The 13,997-nt window shown below is 36.8% G+C and overlaps 1 protein-coding gene across 1 annotated transcript in view; it reads left to right on the top strand.

The window, feature by feature from the left end:
* The window catches only part of TENM4 (teneurin transmembrane protein 4), a 3,002,963-nt gene that overhangs the window by 335,256 nt on the left and 2,653,710 nt on the right, over positions 1-13,997 (top strand). The window lies entirely within an intron of this gene.

Here is a 13,997-nt window from a genome sequence, read left to right as displayed (position 1 = left end):
TATAATAACCACTTTATTATGTATATATATCCTGTAACATCAATTTGTATAGCTTAAAGATACACGATACAATTTATTTTATTAAAAAACATGTCTAATTTATCTCTGTTATAGTGGTAAAACAGCTTTTGCTAATCTATTACATTAACTGGCATTATTAGAATGGAAGAGAGGACTGTCCTCTCTTGTGATATCACGTAACTTAATAAGGATTCAGTTAATGATTACTGAGAGACAGGTATATTACCAACAGTAAATAGATTGCAAACCTCCACAGACTTTTGATTTATATCATAACATATTCTGGTTGTCCTGACTGACAGGTATTATAGAACCTAAAAAATAATCAATTTGGAAACAATTATTGTGTGGTATAGCATATTGAACATAATTATATTTCTTTTAATATAAGAAATAATTGTTGAATTTTATTTATATTAACATAGTTTACTTATACATAATTAACCTAGGAAGATCGAATTTCTCTTTTGATTTGTCAGATATTGCTTTATTCTAACGGTATATAAAAAGAGCTCATGATAATTTTTAGTTCATTAAAATTTAGAGAATTCCAAAAAAAAACTAATTACTATAATTTATTTTACAAAGTAAAAAATAAGCCTTTGTGTTAGCAAATATAGTTTAGGCATAAAAAACTTAAATATTCTATTTTTCTGCATTTAGTGTTTAAATAGGGAATGTGCCAAAGAAGATAAGGTATAAATATGTCATTTTTATCTAAAGGCAAAATATAGCAAAGGCAATAGTTTGAAACTATACAGCATTGAGAAATGATGATCATTAGAAATACATTTTTTTCCAAAATAATTTTTTGTTAGAATGGTTCAGGATTATGACAAAAGGAAAGAAATATAGCACAACAAAGTGTTGTTATATACTGATACCTAATCACAGAGTGATTTAGTCATTATACAGAAAAAAACTAATTTGACTCCATTTTGATTTTTTTAAACAATTTATGACAAAGTATGCACACCTTGAACTAAAGTATACTAATATATCTTTATATGCACATATTCAATTTGTTATGCACTGAATTGTCTCCCCACTCCCTAAATTCATATATTGAAACCGTAACTCCCAATGTGCCTGTATTTGAAGTAAGGAAGTAACTAAGGTTAAATGAGGTCATAAACATAAGGTCTTAATCCAACAGTATCAGTGTCCTCCTTATAAGAAATCAAAGAGTTCTCTCTCTCTTTTACTTTTTTTCTCTTAAACAGGAATTGCTGTGGACCAAATTGGGTCCTCCAAAAATTCATGTTAAAGCCCTAACTCTCAAGGTGGTGGTATTTGAAGATAGTCCCTTTAGGAGATAATTAGGTTTAGATGAGGTCATGAGGGTGAAGACTTCATGATGGGGAATCACTGCCCTTATAAGACGAAACAGCGGGCAACGTGCTCACTCAGTCTCTCTCTCTCTGCCGTGTAACAGCACAGTGAGAAGGTGGCTGTCAGCAAGCCAGAAGGAAAGTCCTCACCAGAAACCAAACACTGCCAGAACCTCAGTCTTGGATTTTCCAGCCTCCAGGTCTATGAGGAAACAAAGTCTATTGCTTAAGCTGCCAGTATTTGGTATTTTGTCATGATAGTCTGAGAAGACCAATACACAGATACATATAAGCCCAAACAAATATGCAACATATATATACATACACACAGTCACGCACCACATGACAACATTTTGGTCAACAACAGACCACATGTACAATGGTGGTACCATAAGATTATAATACCATATACCATATTTTAGGCCGGGCGCGGTGGCTCACACTTGTAATCCCAGCACTTTGGGAGGCTGAGGCGGGTGGATCACGAGGTCAGGAGATCAAGACCATCCTGGCGAACACGGTGAAACCCTGTCTCTACTAAAAATAAAAAAAAAATTAGCCAGGCGTGGTGGCGGGCGCCTGTAGTCCCAGCTACTTGGGAGGCTGAGGGAGGAGAATGGTGTGAACCTGGGGGGTGGAGCTTGTGGTGAACCGAGATCGTGCCACTGCACTCCAGCCTGGGGGACAGAGCGAGACTCCATCTCAAAAAAAAAAAAAAAGATTATAATACCATATTTTTACTGTACCTTTTCTATGTTTAGATAGACTAATATTTATCATTGTGTTACAATTGACTGTAGTATTCAGTATAGTGACATATCGTTCAGGTTTATAGCCTACAAGCAATAAGCTATTCCTTATAGCTTAGTAGGCTCTACCTACTGTGTAGTAGGCTATACCACCTAGGTTTGTGTAAGCACACTTTATGATGTTCACACAACTACAAAATCACCCAAGGACCCATTTCTCAGAATATACCCTAATTATTAAATAAGTATATATACACATACACATAAATATATGATATATTTAAACCTTTTAACGTTAGTCTTAGAACATAATTAACTTTATCAGCACACCAAAGAAAACAGTGTATATGTTATATTGAATTTACCATTTTAATAACCATTCTCTTGATAAAAAATTGGGCTGGTAATAGTCAAAATCTTGTAAATTTAGGGACTATTCTATAGAGTTTTGGTTTAACTACTTATATCAATTACCACCTTTAAGTCATGAAAAATTAAACTTAAGTAATGTATTAACTAAAATACTCTGCTAACCTAATTTTTTATGTTGGTTTCTTAACTAAATTAAATCATCCCAATTGATTCACAGATTTAATTAGCATCAGGAAATTAATATGAACTCTTTTAATATAATGTATAAATTTCTATATTTATAAACCAGATTTTTAAAGAGTCTTGAATTAATATCTAAAACTCTTAAGTGTCTAGTTTTTTTTATTCAGTAGTTAAGAACAAAGGTCATTACCTAAACTCGTAGTTAAATATTTTCTTCTGCATTACCATTTTCTGATAAAAAAAATTAACATTCTAAAAGGTTAATTATCTCCCTCTTCAGAGAAAGAGAAGACTTATATGTAGAAAAACATATCTTATCCCATATAATCAAAAGAGACTTTTTATAGCTGGTCTTAATAATAATTTGGGCTCTTGACTATTCCATCAAGTCCTACAATTAATAAGATGGCCCTTATTAATTCCTAACATATGGAAAATAAAAACGGTAATCTCAAAAACTTAAAGTGATCTATCGTTTTGGCAATAGGACAGTGCATCATCTCAAAACCTTTAAATGTTTCTTTTTTATCCTGAAGTTTTTCTCAAAAGAATAATGTCACTCATGTCAAAATTTTCCCGAACTGCCCAGGACAGTTCTGAATTGTCTTTGGTTAAATTATGCAAATTAAGGAAATAGGCATACATGAAAACTAGGAAGAACCAAATGTGTTTGGACTAAAGGGGTTGCAAGTGATAGAACCTGAAAAGACCCTAGGAAAACTGAATCTGCGTCTTCAGAGCCAGGCAAAAGACCTGTGCTCATCAGCTTCTGGGCAGATGAACCACAGCTCTGGGTTCTCTCCACGTGAGAGAATACAAAGCAGTTCTCAAGAATTCAAAGACTGAGAAGAGTCTTTATATTGCAAAAATAACCCAAGACGGAGTTTGTTCAATGAAAATGCCTTCTGAAATTATCACCTCTCAATGACAGCTTGAGAAATGTGTTTACCCAACCATCCTCTGTCTGTGAACTTCCCTTACAGTTTCACAAGGGACAAAGAGGGGACAGAGGTGAACACAGTGTTGTTGGCAACAAAGCAAACTGCCAACAAGAATAGAAATTTTCACATTTGTTTAAATAATTAAAGGATTCTTCAAAAATTTTCCTTATTCCTAGGCGACAAAATAAGCATACACTGTTGTCATTTTTTAAAATCTTCCTTTCTATAAAGTGGCGTGCATTTTTGGTCAATCAATATCCCATGAAGCAGAGACATAGGATGAGAAAAAAAGAAACAAAATCAAACAGATTTCTGGGGCAAATTGGAGGTCCATGCACTAAATCTAAATTGTGTATGTGTTTTCCTAGTCCTTTTGTAAAATATACAAGGATGGCACTTTAAGGAAAGTAGCAATTTTATGGCAGAGTGCCCTCCACCAAAGGAAAATGGGTCTTTAGCATCAAAGATCTATGTCTAAAATACTTCTGTTGAAGTACAGCTGCTAAATTATTGTTACATAACCAATAAAATTGGGAGGTATTTATTCTATAAATATGCAGTACTTAGATAATATATATCTAAGATACCTAAAAGCATTGGAAAAAATATATAAGGAATACATTTCACCTGAATAAGCTTTAGGTAAAAATAAAAATGTGTGATTAGGATGTCCTCTATCATGTTTCATAAATTAGCCTAACCTCCCTGAACAAGGAACTATTTGTGTATCAAGGCAGTACAATTACCTTTTATTGAGTATATACTATGTCCTTGACACTAACACCACTATAAACATGAACATTGTCATACCACTGTGAGGAAGCTATTACCCTCATTTTAAACCCAAAGAAACAGAGACCGAAAAAAAAAAAAGTTACTTTGCAAGAGCTATAAAACTTGTCAGACTGGGGACCAAAACTCAGGTCTATTTGGCTTCAAACCCTGTGCTCTTTCCACTCCAAAACACCTATTAGAAGACTGAAGATGATTCATGGTGTATTCTACCTCCTATGTTTTTTTTTTTTTTTTGTAGAAAACTTATATCATAGGCGTCTCTCCATCCCACTTTTTTTACATCTCAGTAAAAATAAGGCCTTACCTTTATTATCTAAGCTGTTAATATCCTTCACTAAATATTTTTTCATGATAAAGCTGTTTATACTGTTACAGCTGTTTCTACTAGCACCACTATCAAACTTAGCTGCCTCAACCTTTACGTCTCTCTTCTGAAATATTTACTGTTTTCTGTTTCTCCTAGTCTTTGAGCTGGCATTTCCAGACAGCCTGACAAAGCTGATCAAAATATATTTTTAAAAATCAACAATTACTGAAGAGAAATAAAGTAACAAGATAATCGTTTTTTATAGAGATACATCAATCATGATAGTCCCAAGTACTTCTGGTGGGGTGAAGTGTTTTTCTTTGATGCCATAGGCTCTTGTAAAAATTTCTCTCATATTACACAGTATTTTGTTCCAAACGTTGTGTTCTATTGTAATTTTTGTTGTCTTGTTCTGCCTCCTCTTCTAGATTATAGAATTCGTGAATTAATTTTTATTCATAAAACCTCTATAGCTTCAGCATCTGCCCTCTTTACCATGTGACATTTCAAGATAAGAGAAGAACAGAAGGCATACACACACTTCTTAATCACCTTGGACCAGAATTGACACACATCACTTCTGTTTTTAGTTTCTTAGTGAAAAGTAGTTCATGGCTCTGTGTTAATGCAAGGATCTTCTGAAAGATACAGTTCTAAACTGGACAGCTGCTTCTCATAAAAAATCTGTACTCTATGGCAGGGGACTCAGATCTTTGGTAGACAGCTTGGTACCTTTATTAAGGTCTGCCTCCCTGGCCATCAACTGCCCAATGCACCCTTCTTCCCAAGTATAGGACATATAAATTGCATGTTAGTCCCCTGCCCCTCAAAAGGAGGAAATATCTAATGAGATTTGAGACTCATCTGAAAGACTGAGCCTCTGGGTGATCACAGTCCTCTTCATTAAGTCAGATATAGCTCTTTGTCATTTGCTAAACTATAAATGTAAAGACAATTTGGCTATTTATTCATTATCCAATGTACAATGCAGAAAACAGGGACAGGATAACTAAATTGAAAACTCCCATTTGGAAGATAAAAGAGGAATAGACACATAACAAGTTCAAGGCACATAAAAATTCATTAGTCTATAGAATAACAGGATTCTTTAGAACTGGTACTGTAAGGAAGCCTTGTCCTGTGGTGGGAACATTTCTTGATTAGATAGCGATACTGTTCTCTGGGAAACGTTCCTTTACACATTGTTCCTAGTTCTCTGATTCACTGTCTCCAAGTGTCTTCATCTTCCATTATCTTCCATGGAATGTCTGAAATTTTCTCAGTCTACTCTATGCCCACGCAAATTTAGAGGTTCAGGGGTTATTTTAGGAATTGAATGACAGAGACATTTTAAATCTGAACTATGGTTTCCTTAACAATACAATTCTCTCCAAAATTTAACACTTTCAACTACGTGCTTACAGTCAACTCCGTGAAGCCAGTAATCACATTAAAAACTGTTTCCTAGGCCAGGCGCGGTGGCTCACGCCTGTAATCCCAGCACTTTGGGAGGCCGAGGAGGGCGGATCACGAGGTCAGGAGATCGAGACCATCCTGGCTAACACGGTGAAACCCCGTCTGTACTAAAAATACAAAAAATTAGCCGGGCGTGGCAGCCGGCGCCTGTAGTCCCAGCTACTCGGGAGGCTGAGGCAGGAGAACGGCGTGAACTCGGGAGGCGGAGCTTGCAGTGAGCCGAGATCACCCCACTGCACTCCAGCCTGGGCCACAGAGGGAAACTGTCTCAAAAAAAAAAATTGTTTCCTAGATACGTTTCTCAATCTGCTTTATTTCTTGACTTTTTAATTCCCGTATCTTTCTCTTTAAACTTAATGGTACCTATCTGGAAGTAATCTGACTAAATTGGAATTTAGTCAGATGGACTAAAGTGGAATGTACCACACTTAACATAGCTTTTGCAACAAACTGAGACACTTTGAATATAGTGGGTATTTGTCAGTCTTTCAAGTATGCTGCTATTTGAGGGTCCAGAAGCAGTAAACTTTTCCAATGCCCTTGATCTCTATCTAGACTTTCTCAATTTTCTTTTATCTCGACTTGAAAATATTCCAATCTTTGCTTGAGTTTATTTCTTTTTTAAAATACTAGGAGAAGCCAGTAGTAGCCTCTAACATTTTGGCTTAATCTATTTACCCTAGAGCCATAGAACCAGTAGACATGTTATTTCACCCAATATTTTCCTAGAGTAAAACAGAACTCTAAAGCTTTCCAAAATGCTCTATCTGCTTCCTTGATGTCTACTGTCTAGCTGCTAAGCCAATAACATATATCTTAGGCTGTTGTTGAGGCAGCATCCTTCCTCAAATTATAATTAGGCTATTAGGAGTAATGAAAACTGACATGATAATTTCTAAATCCAGAGGCTTAACACAATAAACATTTTTTTCTTATCTAGTTGAAATTTTTTACAAAGCAATAGGGCTCTGCTTCATGTAATCATTCAGTGATCAAGAAAGACGGTGGCTCTACTGTCCACCTTTGAAGAAAATAGATTTGAAAGTTGACAGTGACACTGACTTTAGGCTGACAGAGAGAAAGATGAGATTGAGAGGAAATCATGTGTGTTTCTTAAACAGCTAAGCCTAGATGTAACACATATCACTTACACTCATATCCTGCTGAAAAGAAATTGTAATATTCATTTGATCCCACCTTGAGGGAAGGGGCGTCAGCTCTTATTTGAGCAGTTAAATCCCACAATATAGCCACACTGTAGAAAAGTATCATGAATCTTTGGTCAGTTAGACATCTCTGCTCCAATAACAATTAGGTTTATTGTCAGCTTAAGGTGCTAATTTATCTCATTTAATTCTTACAATAAACTTTAACATAGGAATAATAAATTTTACTTCCCCTATTTAATTAAATGGAGGCCTAGAAATATTGTTATTAAGTGTAGTAAAATGAAAAATATTGGGGTCAAACTCTTTAACACTGCTTTTCTGATTTGCATTTCTTTTTCTTTTTGTCTTTAACATCTTAAGGGGGGTGTCAGTTTCAGTTGTTTAAAGTAGTAGTGTTTAGGCATTTTTGTTAGTGTCTGGATAATTAGGAAAATTCTCCAGATTTTCACAACCACAGCTACCACTCACATATATTGATGAGTGCCTACATTATTCCAGGTGCTGTGTCAGTGATAACCCTGGAGGTATTTGTCAGTAGATACTTCTCTTAAGATATGAAACCCAGATACATGGCTTTGAAAGTAGTGACCTCCATTGAAGAAGGTCAGCTAAACCAGAACTATCTATTTCTGTTCTCAGGAAGTTTATCCAAGTCTTGGCATCTTCTCATTTATCACAGGAGCTAAGCCTTCCCATCTTGGAGTTCCATTGGAAAGAGTTTCATTTTAGATCCCCCTGCATAGGTGAGATAGTCTGTACTTTGCAAAATGTTACTAAAAACTTAGGAATAGATTGGGCGTGGTGGCTCATATCTGTAATCTTAGCACTTTGGGAGGCCGAAGTGGGCAGATCACCTGAGGTCAGGGGTTCAAGACCAGCCTGGCCAACATGTGGAAACCCTGTGTCTACCAAAAAAAAAAATACAAAAATTAGCCAGCCATGGTGGTGTATGCCTATAATCCCAGCTACTCAGGAGGCTGAGACAGGAAAATCGCTTGAACCCGGGAGGCAGAAGTTCCAGTGAGCCGAGATCACACCACTGCATTCCGGCCTGGGTGACAAAGTAAGACTCCGTCTCGAAAACAAACAAACAAACAAAAACTTAGGAATAAAAATACAAATAAACAAAAGTGAATAGACAATAATAGTTGATCATGCAAGTATCTAATTGTATTTCCTATTATATCTCAGATTGCTTCCCATGCCCATGAACAAGTACATGGCCATGTTCATATTGTACATGAACTCCAAGGGGAAAGGATAGGTTTCCTTTCAGGTCCCTCACTTCCTAGCATGAGATTATTTCTCAGGAATAGTGATATGTTGGCACTAACCAGCATGGACTACACCCCCAATAATTCTGATGAGTGTTTTTGGTTCTTTCACAGTCTTGACTCAGAAAGGGAAAGAGCAAGAGAGAGAGAAATGGAGACAGAGAGAGATTCAAGTTTTATTCTACCCAGGCTCTCCTGCTCTTCGTAGTCATGAAGACCACTACTTGCTCAAAGATTTGGCTCTCAGCACAAGTTTTCCCTACCGCTGAGACAAAACTTTTTGTATGCATAGTACAGGGCTACGTTCTGATGGCCTATTAATACCACCATAGCTTAATATAATAAACACAAACACAGATATTTATTTTAGGGAAATTATCTATTCACAATTTTATATTCATCTTCCCAGTAACTTACTCGTTTATTCACTCACCTCATTCACCCATATACGAAAAGGCCACCCTGTGTAAGTTACTATGTTGGGTATTTAGCATAGAGGGATGATCAGAACAAAAGAGAAACAGCATACTGACTAACAGTGTAATCAGCACTAGTTTCCTGGAAGAGATAACTTAATGAACTGAGGAGCGCTAGCAAATAAGGAGAGGGGGTGTATTCCAAGGCAGGAGGGCAACAACTATGGAGAAAGAGGAAGGGGAAACAGAAGGGCATACTCATTCAACTGAACAAGTTTTCAAAACCTAGAAGGAATTTTGGTTTTATCTTGACAGCAACTGGGGACATGGAAAAATGTCAGTCTTCCCTATTGAGTATCTATTAAAGCATATTGGGGGCATTTAGGTTTTTCTGTATTCAGGTTCAACTCACATATTAGAAATATCTAGACTTGTGTATAAAAAAAACCAATCTATTAGAGGTAAATGGTTTAATGGAATCTCTCATACATTCAAGACCAAGACTCATGAGTATAGTATTTTCTAGTAGAAAATCATTAATTCCGCTGGCACCAGACCATTAATCATAATACATTCTTTTGTTAAATTCTGGTGTTCTTGAACATGTAATTTATAGGTCAAGCCTCATAAATGCTTGGTTCAGTATAACTGAGGCATTGCTGAAAGATGTATTGCTTATATCTGTAGTTCCCTAACAAGCTTAAATGTGTTGACTAGACATCTGTCATAATTAAAATGGATTTCAACCTGGCTGGCTCTTAGATAAACAAATAGCCACATAGTGGCAGACTTAGCTTACCTTTTTAATGTACCTAGCAGCTGGCCTTTGGGAGTCTATAAATGACCAAATTTTGTGTAGCATAAAAAATTTGGGATCAGGGTAAAATAAAGCAGAGAGGGGAAGAAACCAAGTGTAAAAGCACCAAGAACCCATGGCCTTACAATAAGCCAATGCTCTCAAATAATAAATGTTAATATATTAAAAGAGGAAGAGCTACATACTTGCAATATGTTCTAAGTTTCCTGTATCCTCTCACCTGAGTCTTGACTTTGCTATACAGTATGTAAGAAAGCTAAACAGGCCTACCTGAGATACATTTGGAAGAAAAGAAACCCACATTTTTTTTCTGTATATAGAAAAAAAAGAATTGTATTGAGAAAGAGGTAAGAATAGGTAGAAAAAATATAATACAGTATTGTATTAGTGCTCCAGGGCTGCCATAACAAAATACCACAAACTAGGTGACTTAGAGCAACAGTAATTTATTTTCTGACAGTTCTGGAGGCTACAGGTCTGAGATCAAATTGTTCTCAGGGCTGGTTCTTTTGCAGGGCTGCTAGGAAGAATCTCTTCCATATCTCTCCCCAGGCTTCTGTTGGTTTGCTGTCAATCTTTGGCATTTCTTGGCTTGTTCAAGCACCACCACCATCTCTGCCTTCATCCTCACATGATATTCTCCCTGTGTCTATATTCAATTGTATACCAGTCATGTTGGATTAGGGCCCACCCTAATGAATTCATTTTTACTTAATTACATCTGTATAGACCCTATCTACTAATAAATCACTTTCTGAGGTACTGAGCATTAGGATTTCAACATATGAATTTTGGGGAGACAGAATTCAGTGTATAACAAATAAATGTAGAGAATTCTATATATTAACTCAATAGGGCTAGGGTATAGAATGGTTTTGGGGTCAAAGCTTGTGTTAGTCTGTTTTCACGCTACTATAAAGAAATATATGAGACTGGGTAATTTACAAAGAAAGGAGGTTTAATTGATGCACAGTTTCACATGGCTGGGGAGGCGTCAGGAAACTTAGAATTGTGGCAGAAGGTGAAGGAGAAACGAGGCATGTCTTACATGGTGGCAGGGAAGAGAGAGAGAGAGAACAGGAGAAACTGCCGAACACGTTTAAAGCATCAGATCTCATTAGAACTCACTCACTATCACAAAAACAGCCTTGGGGAAACCACCCCCATGATCCAGTCACCTCCCACCAGTTTCTTCCCTGGACACATGGAGATTACAATCTGAGATGAGATTAGGGTGGGGTCACAGAGCCAAACCATGTAAGAGCTAGATGACGGAGGGCCTTTGTATGCAATGCAAAGGGTAAATGTTACTAATTGCTCTCAAACTAGAGTGTGGTTTCTAGTGATGTGTGACAAAGTTCTATGCTTAAACTATTCTGGTCCCTTAAATTCTGGTCCTTAACGTTTATTAAGTAAATACTATGAGCTTAGTAATAGTGTTAAATCTTTTATAAGCTGAATACTCGGGACAGCCCTATGAAATAGATATTTTATCCTCACTTTACGAATGAAGTAGTAGAGGCAACTGGAGGTTTAGTAACTATCAAAGCAATTAGGCTAGAAAGAGACAGAGTCAGAACTTTAACTCAGATAGCCTTATTTTGAGAACCCATGCTCTCACCTCCTATTGTATATTGTCCTTAATATGCTGATCTACCTCCCTTTCCTTCAGCTGTTTCTCGAATGATCTTCTTTAAACATTGAAGCTTTGGGGTTTAAATGAACTTATGGCAGAAAAAGTGGTTAATCTAGTCCTAATGGACTGTTCATATTATTGTTACAATGAAGACAAAAAGGGAAAATAGAAGAAGAAAATGAGAGGCCAGTATATTTGAGGATCACAGGGATAAACCTTGGTGCAATGGGTAAATGTTTCATAGAAACTTGATTGGGTAGAAGGAACATTCTGATAGTATTAGATATGCCCCGTGACTACTCAATAGATGAGTATAACCTGGAAAACTGATCAGTGCAGAGGATATGCAGAAGGTTCTCCCCTAGATTAAATGTCAAGGAAGAATTTCTTCCAAGTCTCTTACTTTGTCCTGTAAAATATATTCCCAAGCAGATAGCAAAAGAAAACATTCATGTGGCCCACAAACATATGAAAAAAGCTCAGCATCACTGATCATTAGATAAATGCAAATCAAAACCAGGAGAACCATCTCAGGTCAGTCAGAATGATGATTATTAAAAAGTCAAGAAACAACGGGTGCTGGCAAGTTTGCAGAGAAATAAAAATGTTTTTACACTGTTGGTGGGAATGTAAATTAGCTCAACCATTGTGGAAGATGGTGGGGCCATTCCTCAAAGATCTAGAACCAGAAATACCATTTGACCCAGCAATCCCATTACTGGGTATATACCTAAAGGAATATAAATAATTCCACTAAAAGATCCATTAACATGTATGTTCATTGCAGCACTATTCACAATAGCAATGACATGGAATCAACCCAAATGCCCATCAATGATAGACTGGATAAAGAAAATGTGGTACCTATATACCACAGAACACTATGCAGCCATAAAAAGGAATGAGATCATGTCATTTGCAGGTACCTGGATGGAGCTGGAAGCCGTTATCCTCAGCAAACTAACACAGGAACAGAAAACCAAACACCTCATGTTCTCACTTATAAGTAGGAGCTGAACAATGAGAACACATGGACACAGGGAAGGGAACAACACACACTGGGGCCTGTTGGAGGGTGGGGTGGGGGGATGGAGAGCATAGGGAAAAATACAGAATGCATGCTGGGCTTAATACCTAGGTGATGGGTTGATAAGGGCAGCAAACCACCATGGCACACATTTACCTATTTAAGAAACCAGCACATCCTGCACATATACCCCAGAGCTTAAAATTAACAACTACAAAAAGAGTTGAATACCTACTCTCAGACCCATTATTCCCAAATCCTGATTAAGAAAAATAAATCCTTCACTTCCTTTATCATGGAAAGGAAGGTGTTGATCTCTCACCCTCAGGTCTGCATCTGAGATGGTTTCTGTAGCATGTCTTTCCAAACAATACCCCCAGCTCCCTCACCTGCCCCACACTTGAGGGATAAGCAGCAGCAGCAGTCTCTTTGAAATCCAGAAGTAAATCTAATTTGTGTTGAGCTGATTGAATGATTGTTGCTAAATGTTCTCCATTGTTATTGATGAACAGGAAAAACAAAAATTAATGTGAAAATGTATCTGCCCACCTCATATTTCCCTTTTATATGGAGAGAAGGTCAGGGTATTTTTGTTATTTTTTCCATAATCTCCATGCATTCAGTGAAGCTCCTTCCTTTGATACTTCCTGTGTCCTGTGGGCTGCCTCCCTTTACAGATACAACCCTAGACCCAGAATTCTCAGATTAACTCCACCTCTTATTTACATCATGCTAATTATAACACTATTCCAATGGACACACTCTAATAGTTAAATAAGCATGCAACTGCAATGACCTGCTGTCCTTTCATCTTCCATATGTACAAAGCCCTTAAAAGACACTTCCCCAAACAGCACAATTTCAGTTTCAGAAGCAGCATCTTAGCAAAAGCTTACTCCTAATTTCACGGTGAGAACTCTCCTCTCTTTCCTAACCGTGTCAACCTCCACTCTGACTAGCATCCAGATTAATAGTTATTTAACTGCTGAACAATTATGACAGGTGATTAATTAATCACAAGGAGCAGCCACTTGTGCTGCTATTAATCAGCCCATCACAGGACAGAAGGAGAAGGAAAGCAATCTGTATTTGTTACAAAATGGGCTGGGCAGGCATTAGTCAGGCAATAAGAAAAGGTCATTGTAGAGCTGAAAGCACGATGAGCAGGTTTGTGAGATTGATGAGAGAGAATTATTTTCTGTATATATTATAGGGGCAAAACAAGTCTGTTCCACACAGCGTGTTGAAAGAAAGCTAATGCATAAAGAATGGATTTCTCCAGATGTGCAAAGTAGTTAAATCTTACACCATGGGTAAAAACTGAGATTTCTATGTTGCAATGTAAGATGAGGTGTGGACTACTGCCTCATCAATTCTGAAAATATTATAATGATTAGAATTGTTGCAACTGAAAATTAAATACTGAATTTATTTATGCATAGTGATCCATGCCAGCAACTCACAAGTCAGCCTCCATTTTTCT

Source organism: Pan paniscus, chromosome 9 (assembly GCF_029289425.2).
Source record: "Pan paniscus chromosome 9, NHGRI_mPanPan1-v2.0_pri, whole genome shotgun sequence".
Lineage (NCBI taxonomy): Eukaryota > Metazoa > Chordata > Mammalia > Primates > Hominidae > Pan > Pan paniscus.
This window is presented reverse-complemented; position numbering and strand designations above follow the sequence as displayed.